Here is a 17,791-nt window from a genome sequence, read left to right as displayed (position 1 = left end):
AGACTAATCGAAGATGACTAGGGTGATCTGTTCTCTTTCGAGAACGAGCAGCGAGATCATCTAAGTATGCCTCGATGACATGTTTGATGTCGTGGAAAGCGTATGACATGGCCCGCTGAAATGTGGCTCCAGCATTTTTAAGACCAAAAGGCATCTTTCGATATGCAAAGGTACCCCAGGGACATATGAAGGATGTCTTATGCTGATCTTCAGGACGGATAGAGATTTGATTATAACCCGAAAAACCGTCCATGAAGGAAAAAATTTCATTACGTGCACACTCGTCGATAATCTGATCAATGAATGGCGTGGGGCAATTGTCTTTTGGACAAGCCTTGTTTAAGTCCCTAAAATCGATGCATACATGGATTGTTCCTTGCCTTTTGTCCACCGGGACTGGATTCGAAACCCAATCCGTAAGAGGAACAAGGTATATAAAACCCGCCCTTAGCAGCTTCTCAACCTCAGCTTTGATAGCCGCTGCTTTCCTAGGGTTAACCGGCTGAAGCCTTTGACGAATCGGTTTTGTGTTTTCGTACGTCTTGATCTCATGTTGGACTATAGTAGGATCAATGCCAGGCATTTCCTCATAAGACCAAGCAAATACATCACGATATTCCTTGAATAGGTCGGTATAAATTTGAATTTATTTAGGGGAACACTCAATTCCGATGAAGATATTCTCGACGATGTTAGGTTCCTTAGAGATGTTTATAAGTATCATTTTTGAGAATACCGACATATTACCTTCGGCATGTACGTGTGTTGGAGCCAAAGGGTTTGACACCGTACAAACATCACTATCAACGAGCTCGGAGAATTTAGATTCCACTTCCTGCAACGGAGGAAGAAAATATGAACGATGGTGTAAGTCTTCCCAAGGTCGATCTATACCCATCATTACTTCGAGGATTGCTTCTTCAGAAGGTAGAACCGAATCTAAGCAGTCCAAGGCAGAGTTAGAATCAAAGCTCCAAGCGGGGGCCACATGACCATCTAATTCCTCTTCGGAAAAAGGAGTAGAATGGTTGTCTGCAGAGTCTACGATAGACTGATATCTAAGCTCAGCTGCAGATATAGGAAACGCCATTCCATTCACTTGTCCTTCAACTAATGTGGTGGTAGGTGAAGGCAAGTTCCAAGGGTCAGAAAAATAATGAGTTCGAAAGAACTCTTCTCGAGAAGACTCCTTGGATGATGAAATAGCATTGATTCTTGCAAAAGGAGAGGGAAGATCAAACGTACCCATCAATGAGGAATACATCCCTACTCCTAAATTCTCAGTCGGCGGGCGAGGGTTATCCACCAAAGGAACAGTAGAGTAGCAAATTTTCCCCTTATTGATCAACCTTAACAATTTTCCCCTCATGAGGAAAGCAAATGACACGAAACAGAGTCGATACCACGGCTTCCATTTCGTACACCCAGTTCCTTCCTAATAGGAGATTATAGTCTAGGTTAGCATCTACGACCTCAACTTCGATATTAACGACCTTCCCTCCAACACATATAGGAAAGGTCGGGATAATCCCATGCGGTTTGTGAGAATGGCCATCAAATGCAGTTAAGACGGTTGGTGAAGGGACAGCCGAAGGTGAACCAATAGCCTTCCAACATGACATGGACATGACACATGTGGAAGCTCCTTCATCTATAACGGTGCGAAAAATATTGATTTTCCGGTATGTAGACTTTATCTGAAAAGCCATATGATGAGGGAGTCTCTTTTTGACACTTGACATGTCAAAAGAGAGCACTAAAGAGTTAGCTGGATCGACTGCTCCAATGGCGGAGAGTAAAGCACTCTCTTGAGACGGACACGACTGGAGAACCTCCAAAGCGGACATAGCACACGGGCTTTGAGCCAAATCCTCCACAATGGAGTAATTTTGGGCGGCCCTAGCATTAGGGTTAATCGTCGCGCGTTTGGCGGAACCTTTCGGTATCCTAGGTATAGTCTCAACAGGAGGTCGCTCAATATGAAGGTCATTACCTCCGGGAACAGTTTTATCCTTAGATGTTTCAGCTTCACCATAATCACGTGACCGAGTAGTCACGTTAACGTTTGAACCCATCATAAAAACATTTCATGCTTTTTCCCCTTCCTGGTTGCCCCCTGAGGAGGTCCTAGGATTCGAATTCGCGCCAGCAAGAAGTTGCTGCCCTTGGGGAAACGGGTTAGTTAACACAGCTTGCGAACTAGAAGTCCCTTGCTGTCCTAACAAGCGCTGAGCGTCTTCAATTCTAGGGCAGAGATGAGTTAGATGGTCCCCACTACATAACTTGCAAGGGAATTTAACTTTCTTTCTCGACTCACCTTTACCACCACCAGTGTTGTTGCCGGATTTATTTGCATCGGGCTTCCCATCTGAATTCTTCTTCTTACCACGTCCCTTCTTTTTCCCATTGGAATTTTGATTTCCTTTGGGGTTATCGGATTGGACGGCGTTAATGGAAGAATTTTGGGAAGCGGGAGGATTAGACAATGTGACTTGGTTGTTAGAAGCAGTTTGCAAAGACAATTGCTGAAATTGATTCAACAAGTTCACTGTAGATGTGTCTACAGACCCAACGATACCGTCCGCATGCGGACCTGGCTTCGGCTTAGCTAAATCAACCTTCGATCCAGGAGCATCTGGCAAGTACTTTTGGAGGATCCCAGACTGAGAGTAAATCAGTTCTAACTGCTGGGCCCTGAAAATAGCTTGCTCCTCAGAATAGACCCCAGACATGGAGACATCCTTGGAGATCTCAGGTTGCAAAGACTTCAAAAACCACTCTAGACGGTACTCCGGAGGAATTTCGGCTTTGATGAGCCTCTTTCTCCGTCTCCATTACTGAATGTGATCAGAAATGTGGGTTGCCTTATCCTGGCGAAAGGTGGCCAGAAGTTCAGTTCCGGCATCATAGTGGACATGCAACTGGAAGTGATTCAAGAAGATATTGGCTAAGTCTGCGAACGATGTAAAGCTACCCCCTAGCAACTCTATATACCATTTAGCCGCATTACCAGTCAAGGTGTGCTGAAAGAGTCTCAACCTAACCGAATCTTCGATGAGGGAGTTGGATGAGCACCACAAATGGAATGTGGTTACATGATCGCCCGGATCTTCACCACTCTTCCCTTCGAATTTTGGAATGTCCGAAGGGAGTTTGGTTGGGACCGGAGGCCAGGCTGGATTGTATCTGATAGGGTCGTTCATTAGCTTAGTGAGATCTGGCAAGTTTAACGTTGCCAGAAACGGAAGCCTAGGAGGACCTAGGGGATTCCACCCAGACTGGGCAGAACTCCCAAAGTTCTGAAAAGATTGTCCTGGGATTTGGGAGGCACCAGGCTGCCCGAAGTGACCAATAGAACCGGCTGAACCAAAAGGCAAGCCTTGTGGTCCAACAAAATTCGGAGTTTGACCAACTCCTGCCGTATAACCTCCATAGCCTGCAAAGTTTCCTCCTAAAGAATGGTAAGGAGTTGATAACCCCTGATATGGGTTCCAAGCTGAAGCAAGGGGAGGAATACTTTGAAACATGCTAACCGTGGAATACGGCCTGCTTCCTTGTTGGCCGATAAATGGATTCGCAGTTCCTGCGCTGCTAACCCCAGGGTTATTCCAACCTTGGAAAGGATTGCTGCTTTGTCCTATTGAAGAAAAAGGCATGGATCCTACCGTTGGGTTGGAATGTGGGATATGACCACTTCCAAGAGGAAAACCCTGGAATGAAGCCGATCCGCCCATCATGGACGTAGCGGCACTGAACGGAACCGATGGAATACCCTGTGATTGGGTGCCAAAAAGGAAGGAACCAGTACTAAAAGCATTGGTTTGGGCATTTCCACTCGTGGACGGAATGGAGGTAGACCCCACCAAAGATGTGCTAGCAAACGATCCGAACAAGGAAGCGGAGGGGATGGAAAGGGTTCCTCCCCCTTGCAGCGATGTTGGGGTTTGCATAGTCGCAGCACTCGTAGAAGCCATGCTTCCAGTAGTGATCATAAAAGGTAAGCGCGTAGCGTAACCTGGACTCGCTGGTCTATGTGACGGAGTCCCAACGTATTGCAATACGTCTGGATAACTAGATGGTAGTGGAGAATTTGGAATCACTAATGATTCAGAAAGTTCTTCTACCTCTACGTTATTCTTCGCTTGAAAGCGAACTCGAGAAAGGACTGGAGTGTCCCTCTCTTGCTCAGAAGTGCCAGGCCTTGCTTGGCCGCTAATATCCCCAAGAGGAGGATCAATCCCCGATGCGTCAACCGGCCTGGGACGGACCCCACCGGTAGTATCCCCTCTGCGCCTTCTAGGAGAAGGCTCTAAACTAGGTGGTGAGAGACCACGAAGTCTTGGAGACCGTCTTGGAGACCAGTCAGCCACTTTGAATTTTTTGTTATGATCTAACTAAAGACTCAAAAAATTAAAAGCTAAGCCGACTAGGAGCACAGAGCACACACTATAAAGTTCCTAAAGATACAGCCAGTCAAACAACTTCCAAGTATTCCCGCTCCGGGTGATTAGGACCGGACACCAAAATACGAGAAAGTGAATCAAAGGGCCTTCTGAAGATAGTTTGGGATGATGAGGGCCCAGTCCTATCAGCGAAGGTATCAGAGGAAGTTACGCTGACCTCCTAACAACAGCCTACGCCGGTGCAAGCCCCCAAGCTTCGCAAGGGTCCCCTCCAGTAGTACTGTCGAGAGTGATACAACGTCGACCTCAGGTGCCACGGGATTCCCCTCCGCAGCAACCTATGCAGATCCCTAGGAGAGGCAACTATGGGTACCAACTCGTCGCAAAAGCCAAGTGGAACAGTCGTGAGGTAAGTTCGGACAAGTAGGAGAGGGGGCATCTCTCTTCCCTGTCTTCACAGACCCTCGTGCTTAACTCCCAGATCCGGAGCTTTCCTGGTCTTCCTAACGCTATTGGATTTACTCTCATTATCAGACTCTTATGTTTCACGTTTTATGTGGCCTTGGAGAGTTAACTCTCCACTCGCCTAATCCAAGGCCCTAAAATCCTAGACTTGTTGGTGTAATAACTAAAACAAAAAGTTCTAGTGGATTTTAATTAAGCGCTTGATTTTATTAGGCTGTTCTTTAAGTCACAAGGTAATGGAGGTGAAACTTGTGGTGTTTTTATGGACGCAAAAGAAATTAATAAAACTTAGCTACATGCACATGCACTTTTGTTTTCGATGAAGAGCAATTTCTATGAGGTTCAGAGGTACTTGTAATATAAACAAATTTTCTTTTTCTTTTCAGACTCCACACTCACAAAAACTAACAAAACTAAATATGCCAAAAAAGAGATGCAAATCTTACCCTAATGCAAGAACTATATGTGGATGCAAGATTCAAAGACTACTCTAAAAACAAAGAAGGAAAGTTGCTGCTTTACCAAATTTTGTCTTGCCACTAAAATGCTTAGATAGAAGATGATGTGTTACTAACCATTTCGTCCAAACAATAAAAACAAGTTTTAAGATAAAAACAAAGCACTTTCACTTCGCAAAAAGGAAATCAAATGAAAAGCAAGTTTAAGAAAGCGAAACTCAAAAATTTCAAAAGATTTTCTTTCAATCAAACCAAAAAGTATTTTTCAAAGGAAAGCTCTCAAAAAATACTGACACCAATGATTGATAAATGGGCAACCAAACACTTTTGTGAATCGACACCTTTCAAATGATGAAAACTCAACAAAAATAAATGTGTTTGAAATCGCTTTTGACAATCAAAAGCAGCAATGAAAGTCCAAAATATCAAAAGACAAGTTTCAAGAAAATGGTAACAAACAAATTTCCCGAAACGAAGGAGCAAATGGTCACAAGAATGATTTCGTTAAGCAAACAAAAGTGTCATGAAAGCAAAATGGACACAAAGATTGAACCCAATCTTCCTACTCTGCCGAAATAGAGCAATCAAGATTCTTAAACAGAAACCTTGTGTGTCAAAAATCAATGACGCTTGCAATCAACGAAAACAAGACTAATACTCCTTATGACTAGAGAGAGTTCAGAACAAGATGCCCCCTGTTAAACAGAGAACTGTTACTGAAAAATGACTGCTTGACACTGACCCAAACCACCAGACAAACATTCAGCAAAAAGAAATTTTATAAATCTTGAAATCTATGTAATATACGCGCCTGCAATTATTTGCAGAATGCGTGTACACGCGACTGTAACTAAGGAAACCTGCATATACGCGGGTTCACTTAGTGCAACTTGCGTATATACGCTTTTGTAATCCAGAAAAAGAGCGTATCTGAAGTCTTTCAAGAAAAATAAAAACACACACTGAAAAACTGGAAAAGCTTGGAGTTCAAGAAAAGATCAGACAGCCAGAGCCAACAAACAGAGGGGTTGAGCCTTGATTGGCTTGAAGACTACCCAAACTAGGAACAACAAGAGTGTTGTCCCCAGTGGAGTCGCCAATTCTGATTGAAGGGAAAACACCCCTAGGGTCCTTTGGGCTAAGACTCTACCAGACTGAAAATTGCTTATTCAAAGAAACACACACACAACCATCATTTTTACTTTTAAGCAAATTCTAATGTTAAGGGTACGTACCTAAGGTCCTACGTTCGAGAAGGCCTTTAGGGTCCAAACCCTTCTTGGAGTTCCCTTCTTCTTCCTTTGACCTACAAGACAAACAAATCAAACAACACAACAGTACATGTACAAATACTTATGTATAAACCAGCTTTATGCTATAAAGTTAGTTATAAAAATCTTTAAGTAACCACTTGCATAAGAATTCAAGACAAGAATCTCATAAGCATAAAGAAAGATTGTTTCGGGAACAAAGACGTGTTTCTTTATATATAAAGGCAAATAAAGTACATATAACGGAAAGATATCACCTGAACACCTTCAGCAGGCTCCAAGCAAAGCTTCCTCCCGGATTCGTTCCAGCCTCAAGCCTCCAACAAGAGCTCCTTCCAAGTCTTACTCAATGATGATATCAAGGATGAATGATCACCAATACACATGGAAACAAGGGTTTCCTATGCAAAATGGGGGAAGTGCAGAAAGCACCAAGGACTTCAGACCTGGTCTAAGGGAAAAATCTCAGCATAATAATCTTGCTCTCTTTTCTCTCTCCCCTTGGCCTTCCCTTTGATGTCTTTTTATACCCTCTCCAACGTAGTTTTTTAGTTAGGAGTTGGTTGGGAACAGTTGGGCCACGGGCACTAACAGGTGATCCAGCAGGTAAAACCCACGATCTCCGCCCGAAAAAGAGGAATTTATTATTTTTTTAAGTGTTTTAATAGATACACGCGGGTTGGGTATGACAGACCCGTGTGTACACGCGTTTAACTCAGGGCAATGTCGCGTATAGGGAATAAAACACTGTTTTTTAAATTTTTGGACCAGGTCTGGAAGGAGGGGTTGCCCTAGGCCATGAGTGCAGCATCACAAACCATAAGAGTGAGATTTGGAGCTATAACAGAGGGGCATGTTGGGTCCCTATAATACTAGTGATTACCCCATTACCATTATAGTTATACCCCTTATTTATATTGTTGTGCCCCTATTACCCCCTTATTGTTATTTCTGTGCCCCATAGAATCCCTCTATTGTTATTTTTGTGGCTTTATATTATTATTGTTAGGTCGGCTGGATTATATTGTGACTCCTTAGACTCCTATATATAGAAGGAGGTTTTGTCATTTGAATCATCGAAGAATTGTTCATTTATGTAATGTAAAGGAGGTTGCCCCTTCGAAGAGGCTGAATTCTAAGGCATTGATCTATCTTTTCTATCTTTTCTTGAGCTGGTCTCATAACAGTTTACAGGAGGATTTTATGTAATGTTGAAGTTAATTTGGGAGATGTTTGGAAGGAAATTGTCTGTATATGATGTATTTTTAAATACCCAACTGTTATTATATCAATGATTGGCTTTCACTTGCATAGAATACGATGGATTCAATCTATTCTTGGTAATGGATTTCAACGGGGTTGCTATGTGATCGTCTTCATTTTGGCTGGAGTAGGGTTGTGAAATGGAGCAGTATGGAAAATTGGGGGCGTTGAAGAGTGGAATGGGTCTGGTTATGGCATGGACAGACAAAACTTCAAGTCACTCAATCTACTCAGCCTTATATTGTGAATGTTGGAAGGGAGCGGTGGATGTTGTAGGTGACAATGAGCACTTGTAGAGGTCATTTCCTTCGAATTTCCATGGATCAGTGAGTCATCGATGGGCCATCATTCAATGATTCAATGACCAATACTTCTAGTATCAGGCCTATTTCTACTTCTGCTCCTCTTCCTGCCTCCTCCCCTTCATCCTCATCACTTAGAAGGTTTCAAGGGAAGGATGCGTTGTTTTATGCTAGTATATTGCAATCGAGGAATACTTTTGGAGATGCACTTGGTTTCTATGAAACTAGTATGGAAATAGAGCCTACCAATGTTGAGGCTAGCATTGAAAAATGAATTTGTCTCCAAATACAAAGTCTCATTCCAAGGGAATTTGAATGCTTTACATAAACTATTGTGCTCAATCCCAGAATGCATGTGCTCTCATGCACTGTGGAGTTTTGTACAAGGATGATGCACCAGAGGTTTGTTTCTCCCAACTAACACTGTTTGATTTTTTTTCTTTTTCTTGTGTACTATTTTTTTCGTTACTTATTTTTTTGAGCTTCTATATAGTAGTAGGTGTTTTATAATTGATTTTGAAACCGAATGCATTTCAGCATGTATCTTAAAGAGATAAATTCTTGGTTTTTTAGCTAAAAAAAGTTAGTGTACACCGAGGCGCTAGTTTAGAAGTTAGGTTTAAGTTATGGAGGTGAGCCAACAAATCTGACAATTGGTCTAGAGTTTTATATTATAACAACCAGATTGGCAAATTTTCAAATCTTATAAGATTGGTAATTTGTTACTTTGGTTTACAGGCAAATGGAGTTTCAATCCTAAAGTATGTGACTGAAAGAATAAGTAAATTATATCAAGGAAGTACATCTGAATATAACCCTTGCTTTTGCTTAGCAGATCATAACACTAACCAAACTATGGTGGAAGTTTCACAATTGGATATTCCTGCAGAGAATGTTATTTGGGAAGCAGAAAAACTTGGGCAAGAGGTTCAAAATGTGACTATGGAAGTGCTTGAGAAAGTGACAGAAGAGCTTGGAAAATACAAAGACAAGCTCGAGGAAATGGAGGTTAGTTTAGAAGTTGGGATCTCATTAGAACCTAATAATAAATCTCCTGCAACGGATAAAGATGATAATAATTTGCAGAGTTGTATGCTCCTTCCAAATGTTGATGGGCCTTCTGTTGAAAATAGTGATCTTGTTTAGTCTATAAAATTGCCTTCTGTTTCAATGAGGGGGATGATAAACTAGAGAAGGTTGAGACTGAATCTAGAGATTTAGAAGCCAAGTCTATGTCTCAAATTAGAAATACTTTCACATTTGAGATTGGATAAATAATGTCACCACTGGAGAGGGTATTTATGGCTCAGTTGATTTCACCTAGTCTGGTGAGATAGATAAAAATTTTGGATGCTGGAAACTCTTTCAAACTAGCCATCCAAGAAAAGTGATTCAGGTTTACTTCCATTTATGATATGAAGTTTATTTTTATTATGTTAAAAGAATTGCATTCTTCATGTAGAACAAGTTTTACAAATGAAGCTTATGTTCATTACAATGTCATTTGGAATTATTGAATATGTTGTGGTGATTGAAGCCAGATTCCTTTCTTTTTTCTAAAAGATTTTGATTATTTAATTGCTCAGGTCTTATTCATTTTGACTTCATTGTTTGGACTGGGTTGGAGTGAGTCCTTTCTTTAGCTTTGCAGACTTACAAATAGGGTGTTTATTGAAAATATCTTATTGTTATTGGATTTTGCTGCACAGAACAAGGCTTCTACAACATGCCTAACTAGGAAAGATGAAGCTGAAGCATGTCAAAAACATGCAAATGATAATGTCAATTCTATAGTGCCTGATACAATTTCAATACTCTTGAAGGGCGATTATGCCTTTGTCGAAGCCAAAGCTAAAAATATACCCAGTGGAGAGAAAAGAAGTCATGAAAATATTGTTACAGAGTCAGACAACAAATTTACAAGTCATGACAAAAATGTGGTGATAGTGAGGTGGTAAGTTTATGTACTATGGCCATGATCTGCAGTGCATCAGTTAGGCTAGGGAGCCATTCCTCGAAAATTGAGGCTAGATAGGAACAAAAGCCTTCTAGTATAGATCTTCCTGATATTGGCCCACAATTTACATCATCATGTACCATGCAACTATCAACATTAACATATTTGAATGCAATATTAGTACCAACATCAATGTTGTTTCAACAACTTTTCACAGATTCACAATAAGTACAGTTGCGTGCATAAATTCTTGTGTACTAGTCGCTTATGTGACTTATTCTACCTCAGAACCCACAATTGTTCTTAATTGGGATTTGCATTCTAACTAGCAATGCATGATGTGTTTTGGCAATCAAGGGTCATTACCATATGAGGCATTGATGATAGAAACTTTTTCTAATATAGGGGAGGTGTGTGACCATGTTCTATGCTGAGTTTGTTATCTATGCGGGATGATCATTACTTACATAATATTTCATTTTTATTTATTTCTTGTCTCTCCAATATCTTTAAGACAAACAATTTGTTTGTGTGCTAATATTATGTGTCAGCATCTCAAAATGGTTCCTTTGCGTCAGATGGAAGGAGTATGCGGGAGAATGCTTGGTATATTGTTGCATATCATATTCATGGGAAGGGGTTCTCTAGTACCTCAGACACACCTATTTACACCCCTTGCTCAAGAAAAACATCAACAGTATCTAGAAAAATTGTTGAAGTCATGGAGATTACAACTCTTGCATCAGTTGATGCCCCTAATCCAAGGAATCTTGTTTTAGGAATGAAGTCAGTAGACTTGGTAGTGTCAAGGAGCCATTTATTTCTGACTAGAATGACCAAGGATTCTAACTTAGTGACGGGTGGTAGCTAGAATACCCCTGGAGAAATTATGAGTCTACTTCCCCCACTCACATTGTCACCACCAGTGTGGAGTACTCCAATGAATGAAGGGATGCATGGGTCCACCATTTAGAGGAGTCTACATCTTGAACTCCTTCAAATGATCGTAGTAAGGCATCTCTATCAATCTGTAAAAATTGGACACTACCTACTCTAGAAGTTCTACTCCTTGTATGCCTCACTTACCTTTCCCTGGACCATGGGTGGTGTCTCCTCAAGGACCACCACCAGATTCTGGCTTATAGATTTCTAGTTTTGCAGTTCTAGAAGGAACTCAGGATGCACTTAATAACTGAAGGTATTACATATCACCTTATGTACCATATACGCCAATGACACCTGTGGTTCCTCATTTCCTAAGTATGGTTGGGGCTACTAAAATTCACACTGGTACCTGTTAGCTACCTATACCAATAGGTTTCATATTTCATGATTGGTAAAGAAAGTTCCAAATATGCTCTGCTTTGGTGATGCAAAGATCCCATATTTCCAAGAGAAAACAATGTGTGTACATAGTTTGATGTTGACTCAATTTTGATGGATGGTCCAAAAGCCTAATCTGGATCATGCCATGTTTCAATTTTCTGTTGTAGAATAGAGAAAAAAGTCTGTCCAGACAGTTCAATCCTGGCAGACAAAGTAGTTAGGTAGAGAAAGAAGGTTCCCAACTGCTTAATCTGGGACCTTGGAAGCAATAAGGGTAGCCTTAGATAGAAAATCAAAAGGAAAAAAGCAAAAGAAAAGAAAAGGCACATAAGGGTCTGCAAATCTAAGTGCACCCTCCATGAAGAAACAAAAAATGCTAGGCAAATAGATGGGTAGGCAGATGGGGTTGCAGAAATGTCATTCCTTACAATTGAATGTGTGGTAACCTGTTCACAAAGGAATATCAGTGAATTGAGAAGGTCCTCTTCTCCATCATGTTGCAGCAAAGCAAAGGAGCATGTCTAACTTCCTATTTTCCCCTTTCACATTCATTACTAACATCCCTTCATCAGTTGAGATTCATGAAATAATTTGAGGTTTTATGGTGGTTCTTATTCCTTCAAAAGCCACATTTCTTGTCTAAAATTCTTTTCATTTTGATCTACTCCCTAAGCTAAGTGGTTTTCAAATAAACTTAGTGATATCACTCCTCATTCACCTTTTCCATCTATATTAACCCCTAACTTCTATTATCTAAATCCCCTATGTTACCCTTTCCCTATTATTATAAACACTATGGTGTATAAACCCCAAGCATTCTATAAATATCCCTTCCCCTTGGCATTATAGCCATATGTTCATTATCAGGGATTAAATTGGCATCTGGTCAGTTTAAGAACCCTAAGTGTTACCCCTCTTTCCCCTTCAAAAGTCATTTAACCCATTTAACCCTTCATTTGCTAAAAAACCTTGTAAAGAACCCCTTTTTCACCCCTAACCCGCTCAATTGCAAAATATACATGAAAACCCACTTTTTCCGATTTATCCAAAGTCTTGGCGCTATGCGCGATTTTATAAAAAACATTGAAAAACCAAGCAAATGCGCCAATTTTCAAAGGTCCCCGCCGGGCACGAATTCCAAAAGATATATTATTTTAATCCCCGCCCATATCCGTATCGACCTGGTAGCTCAATGATCCGTCGACCGTTGGATCGACCCCTTTTCATCCGACGGCCCTCAGCAATTTCGAACCGGCCCCGATGTCCGTGAATTACCTTCCGAAATTTGTCAGAGGGTGACGTCAGGCCTCTACCACGCGTCACCCCCACATCGTATCGGAGCCCCTTCTGACAATTCAGCTTCCGTATAGAAGGCGGTACGATATTAAACCGCTTACCATTTCCGGTTTTGGTGAACCCGCCTTGCCAGCGTCACTGTTACGTCATCGCCGCGTCAGCGCCCCTGTCCGCCATTGCTCCACCTGTCCGCCACCTCACCATCCCCGTGGACCACTCCTAAGCCGCCACGTCACCCGATGACATCATGCTGACGTCATCCGACCTTGACCCCACCTGATGACGTCATGCTGACATTATCCAAAAAAAGCACCAATGTTCAAAAAAATCCATATTTTGGCCAAAAAACCATGTTTTTTGCACTTTTCGCAAAAACGACTGTCGTTTCTTCTGCATGCATTTTACGTCCAAGCTCTAACCAACCTGCTGAATTCGACCGGGAGACCGTTGGCGCGCCAAATCCACCTGCATTTGTCACCATTGCTGCAAGTCACCAGGTATTTATCCCCGTCAATTCCTCCTGCGCCTGGTTTTGTCTGTGAATCGCCGAAAATAACTTAAAACACTGAAAAACACTGAATTCACCGGCAAATCCCTTGAGCCTAGTCTCTATTTGCAACTGTAAGGTCGAAATTCACCTGCTGAGCCTTGTTTACCTGATTTTTCACAAAACCTGCATTCTGTTCGCGCATTCGTGGACTGGGAACCCAAACTGCACCAATTAACCGTAAGGAGGATTGTGAAGACCAAGAATTAGCCCTATCAGTTCTTGTGCAGTATTTCAATTGCTCCTATTGCCATTTTATCCTCTGTTCCTCAGTAAATCACCTTTCTTTTCAAAGAAAACTCTTTTGTGTTGCTCTGCACAGTAACACCAGTTTACATACAACAGAATCCTAAAGCAGCCATGGATGCACTAGTAGCTCCTGTAGCCTTGAACATTGCTCCTTTAAATGCTCCTAAGAGAGAATTGGAATGGCAACCTCTAGCAGACCTGGATTATCAGATATCAGAAGAAATGCTGATGAACACCAAGTTCCACATCCACCTACTAAATGAATTGAAGATTAAACATGAGACTGGAACAGATGTATTGGGCATATGGGACTCTTTTCTCCCTATCTTCAAGCTCCCTCAGGTCAACCAGTTTCCTGATTTAATCCACCTATGTGCTGAATGCTATGACCCTACTCAGAGGGCTGTGCTTGACCCTTCAGGCTCAGTTGTTTTCTATATCACCCCTGAAGCTATCAAAGACATGCTACACTTCAAGACTGAGAAGAAATTGGTCCCTTTATCACTGATAGATTTGATAAATCAAGGAGCTAGATTGACAGATGCTCAGGTCACCAAACTCAATCAGCTATACATTGACTCTGACACCGTGAAGTATCCTCCTCTAAACCAGGTATACCTCAACCAATTGGGCAGAGATCTTGTAGACATGATTAGTCCCATTCTGGGCTATAATTCAGTTGAATTTGTTGATGAAACTGTGCTGGTGATCATGCTCATGTTCTCTCCTGGCAAGTCTCCAATCTGCTATGACTATGCCACCTACATCTCTGACAAAATACATGAGCAATTGATGAATTTGGCAAGAGAAAAGGTGTTCAGATACACCTCCTACATCTACCACTTAATTTTGTATTATCAACATGAGAAATTTCCTTTTGCTGTCAAAAGAGTGGATGCCCAAGGCAATCCAAGGTCAGTGGTTTACTGGTCCTCTGCCTTCCACTGCAGATCTCACTCTCCATATACTTACTATGAGTTCATAGACCTCTTCATCCACCCAGCCATGTCTCTGCTGATGAGCTCACCTCCTCCAAGACTAACTGATGAGATGCAAAGGGTACTTCAGTTGTCTAAATCATACAGCATTGGAGATTGGTACTATTACCAAAACCACACAGTCATCAGGATATATGGGTGTGAATTGCCTCCCTACAGATTGCCCAAATATGTGCCCATGAGATTGTTTGCCCTAGAATACTTCAGGCAATTTGGGAATGCTGATGTGCTACACTTTTCAGGCAAAGGCAAGAAAGCACAGCTCAAGGTCAGGAACCAATTAGGCCACTTTATCTATAACAAAAGGGAGGAGGGTTGGCAAGAGGCAGATAGAATGTTAGAATCCCTTGGCTTGCAAACTAGTTTCCTTTGGAAACCATATGACCCCGGTCACTTCATAAGCCTAAGAAGGGTCAAATATAGGCTGGCCAGTTATGACCACGTAAGGATTCCTCACATAGAAAAATATGCAAATCAAGTAAAGTGGAGGAGAGGAACCTTAGAGGAGCCTGTCACACAAGAAGAATTAAATCAGAGATCAGTAAGAAATCTGAAAAAGATGGCTGACCTAGAGCTTTGTTCACAGGTGTTTGCTCTTCCAAGCACTCGAGTGGGAGCAGCTGCCTCTTCCTCTACAGCAAATCAGCAAGCAGCCAAAGCTACTGAGCAAACCTCTAGCAAAGGCAAAGAAAAGGAGATGGAACCAGAACAGCCACCTCATGAGGAGGTGCAGCAGCAACAACAATAGGTACAACAGCGACAAGAGGGGCCGCAAGAGAAAGAGCAGCCAGTACAGCAAGAAAAGGCAGCTGAGGCCCCAATTTTCACTGAGCAGCAGCCACCACAAATTGTGCCTCCTAGGCAAGAAACAACAACTGAAGCCTCAGTCCTCCAAACCCCACAAAAAGAGGACATAAGTAGAAAGAGGGACAGAGAGACTCCCCTCACAGCATCCACCAATCAGGGAGAGAAAAGACACATAATGAATCCCCTTTCTGAGGAAGAGATGCCTATAGGGCAATCTTTGGGCATGGGCCCACCCAGTACGGAGGCATCTGCAAGTTCCTTCGAGCAGGAACAAGAGAGGACAGTGGGAGGAGAAGTAAGATCCTCAAGCCAGCAAAGAGGAGGTGAACTGGGCATCAAGCAGCAGTTCATTGATATAAAGAAGAGGAATGAGCCCATAAGGATCCAACTATATAATCATCTGTTGAAAATGGCTCCCACTAACCAGCAAAGACTTATGTCTGCGTATGATGTCCAGGAGGGAAAGATGATAATGAGTCACTTTATGCCAGCCGTGTTGCAGCCACAGTCAGCTGCAGATTACATAAGGACCAACCTTGAGGTCCTTGCCAAGGACATCCACCCGATGGATCAGATCGAATTACACAAAAATACAGGTGAGATGGTGTATGCCTCTTTGGCAGACAAAACCTTAGTGAACTACAGGTTAGAAAATAGCCTAAATCACACAGCTGCCCAACTTGAGTTGGAAAGAGAATCCTCTCAAGCAAAAGATAACAGAATCAAAGACTTGGAGGAGATAATTATAGAACTTGGGCATGATCCCAAGGACATCAAAGCTGTCCAGGCATTATTGAAACTAAGGGATGCTGATATGGCAGCACTGAGAAAAATGGTCAAAATACCAGCAACCATTCACCCACAAACTGAAAAAGTTGCTCAGCTGAGACATGATCAAGATGCAGCAGCTATGCTGGTGTCTTTGTACAAATAGCTGATCCAAACACAAGAGAAATTAGGAGAATCAGAGGCTGCACAGGCAGCATTACAGCAAAAAGAAGGAGGTCAAACATCTCAGCCTCCTCCAGAAATAATTAACCTTGAGGAGCCCCCTCAAACTACTGCTCCCCCTACTCAACAAATAGAACAGGCAGCACCTTCTACATCAGCACCAGCACCAACAACAGAGCAGGCTCCAAGCCTGGACATGCAAAAGCTGAGAAATGAAATTCAGGCCTTGGAAGCCCAAATGGCAGAACTGAATGAGGCTAGGGAAAGCCTTGCTAAGCTTAATGAAAGATATGATAAATCAAAGCAAAGTGTTGCTGAGAAAGGGAGAGAGATAAAGGCTCTCAAGGAAAAGATAAAGGAGCTGGAGAAGGAGCTCACACTGGATAAAGTAGTGGCTGAGCTCAAGATAGTACTATGGGCCAATATTGGCCAATCCATCACTGATCAATGGCAATACATTGAGACAATTCATGAGAAAATGGAGCTCATAGCAAAAGCACATAGGGAAATCCAAAGAGCAAGGGAATCTCTAGGCAATATGCCTGAGGTTGCCAATAGAATGATCAATGTGCTTAATAACAGAACAAGTGCTCAGTTGACAACAATGGGAATTTCCAACAGGACTGAGACCATTTTGCTAATAAAGAGGGTCCTAACGCTAAGAAGCCTGGTGCAGACACTAGAAAGAAGGACCCAGGACATGCAGACAAAGGTCAATAGATTCATGGAAAAATTTGTGGCATTGCAAAACAGAGGTCTTCCAAGCTTACTGAACAACGCAGGAAGACTATTTTCACATGAAAACTATGCCAAGAGGGTGAACACCTTTGCCACAAATCAGATCACAGAAAAGGCCAGTACCTCAGAGGAAACAGGGCCAGCAACAGGACAAAGTCTTTACAACAGGGTAGAGAACTTATTTTTATTATGGATGAGATCAAACATCTGTTTGAAGTGCCTCCCAACTTCTACAAATACACAGAGGCAGATGAGACCTTAGAGGAAATTTTGAGACATCAATTGCCCACACAGGAATACTGGACCAAAATGATACGGTTGATATTGTAAACCAGAGCCTGTAAATCAAGTTTTTTATACAAATTCATAAGTGATCATGCACAGGAAAATTTGGTAAAATCAGCATGCATGAAAAGGAAAAGGCTGAGCCAACTCAGCAGAATTATTCGGCCAACAAAGCAAGATTGACAGCTAACAGGTGATAGGGCCGAAAGGCTACAGCACGACAGCGATAAAGGCACATTTTCCAGCATTAAAGCAGAACGTTCAAACCGACTCAGTGGCCTCCAAAGGTCAAAATATCTTCTGACAGACATAAAGAGCACTTATTTTGTATTCAATGATGTAATAACTTTCTCATCTACTATCTTGAAAAGTTGGGGAACGTATTCATTTCTCAGATGACTCAGCACTCAAGATATTTTGTATGACCAATTGTATATATTCCCCCCTCGCATAAGCTTGCAGGGGTTGTTGTTGA

The 17,791-nt window shown here is 42.0% G+C and overlaps 1 pseudogene; it reads left to right on the top strand.

Annotated features, from left to right (window-relative positions):
• Positions 1 to 17,791, top strand: part of LOC149213408 (putative methyltransferase PMT21) — a 141,487-nt pseudogene that overhangs the window by 74,066 nt on the left and 49,630 nt on the right.

This window comes from Pinus tabuliformis, chromosome 1_1 (genome assembly GCF_031772625.1).
Source record: "Pinus tabuliformis cultivar Carrire ecotype Pingquan chromosome 1_1, CPIR1, whole genome shotgun sequence".
Taxonomy (NCBI): domain Eukaryota; kingdom Viridiplantae; phylum Streptophyta; class Pinopsida; order Pinales; family Pinaceae; genus Pinus; species Pinus tabuliformis.
This window is presented reverse-complemented; position numbering and strand designations above follow the sequence as displayed.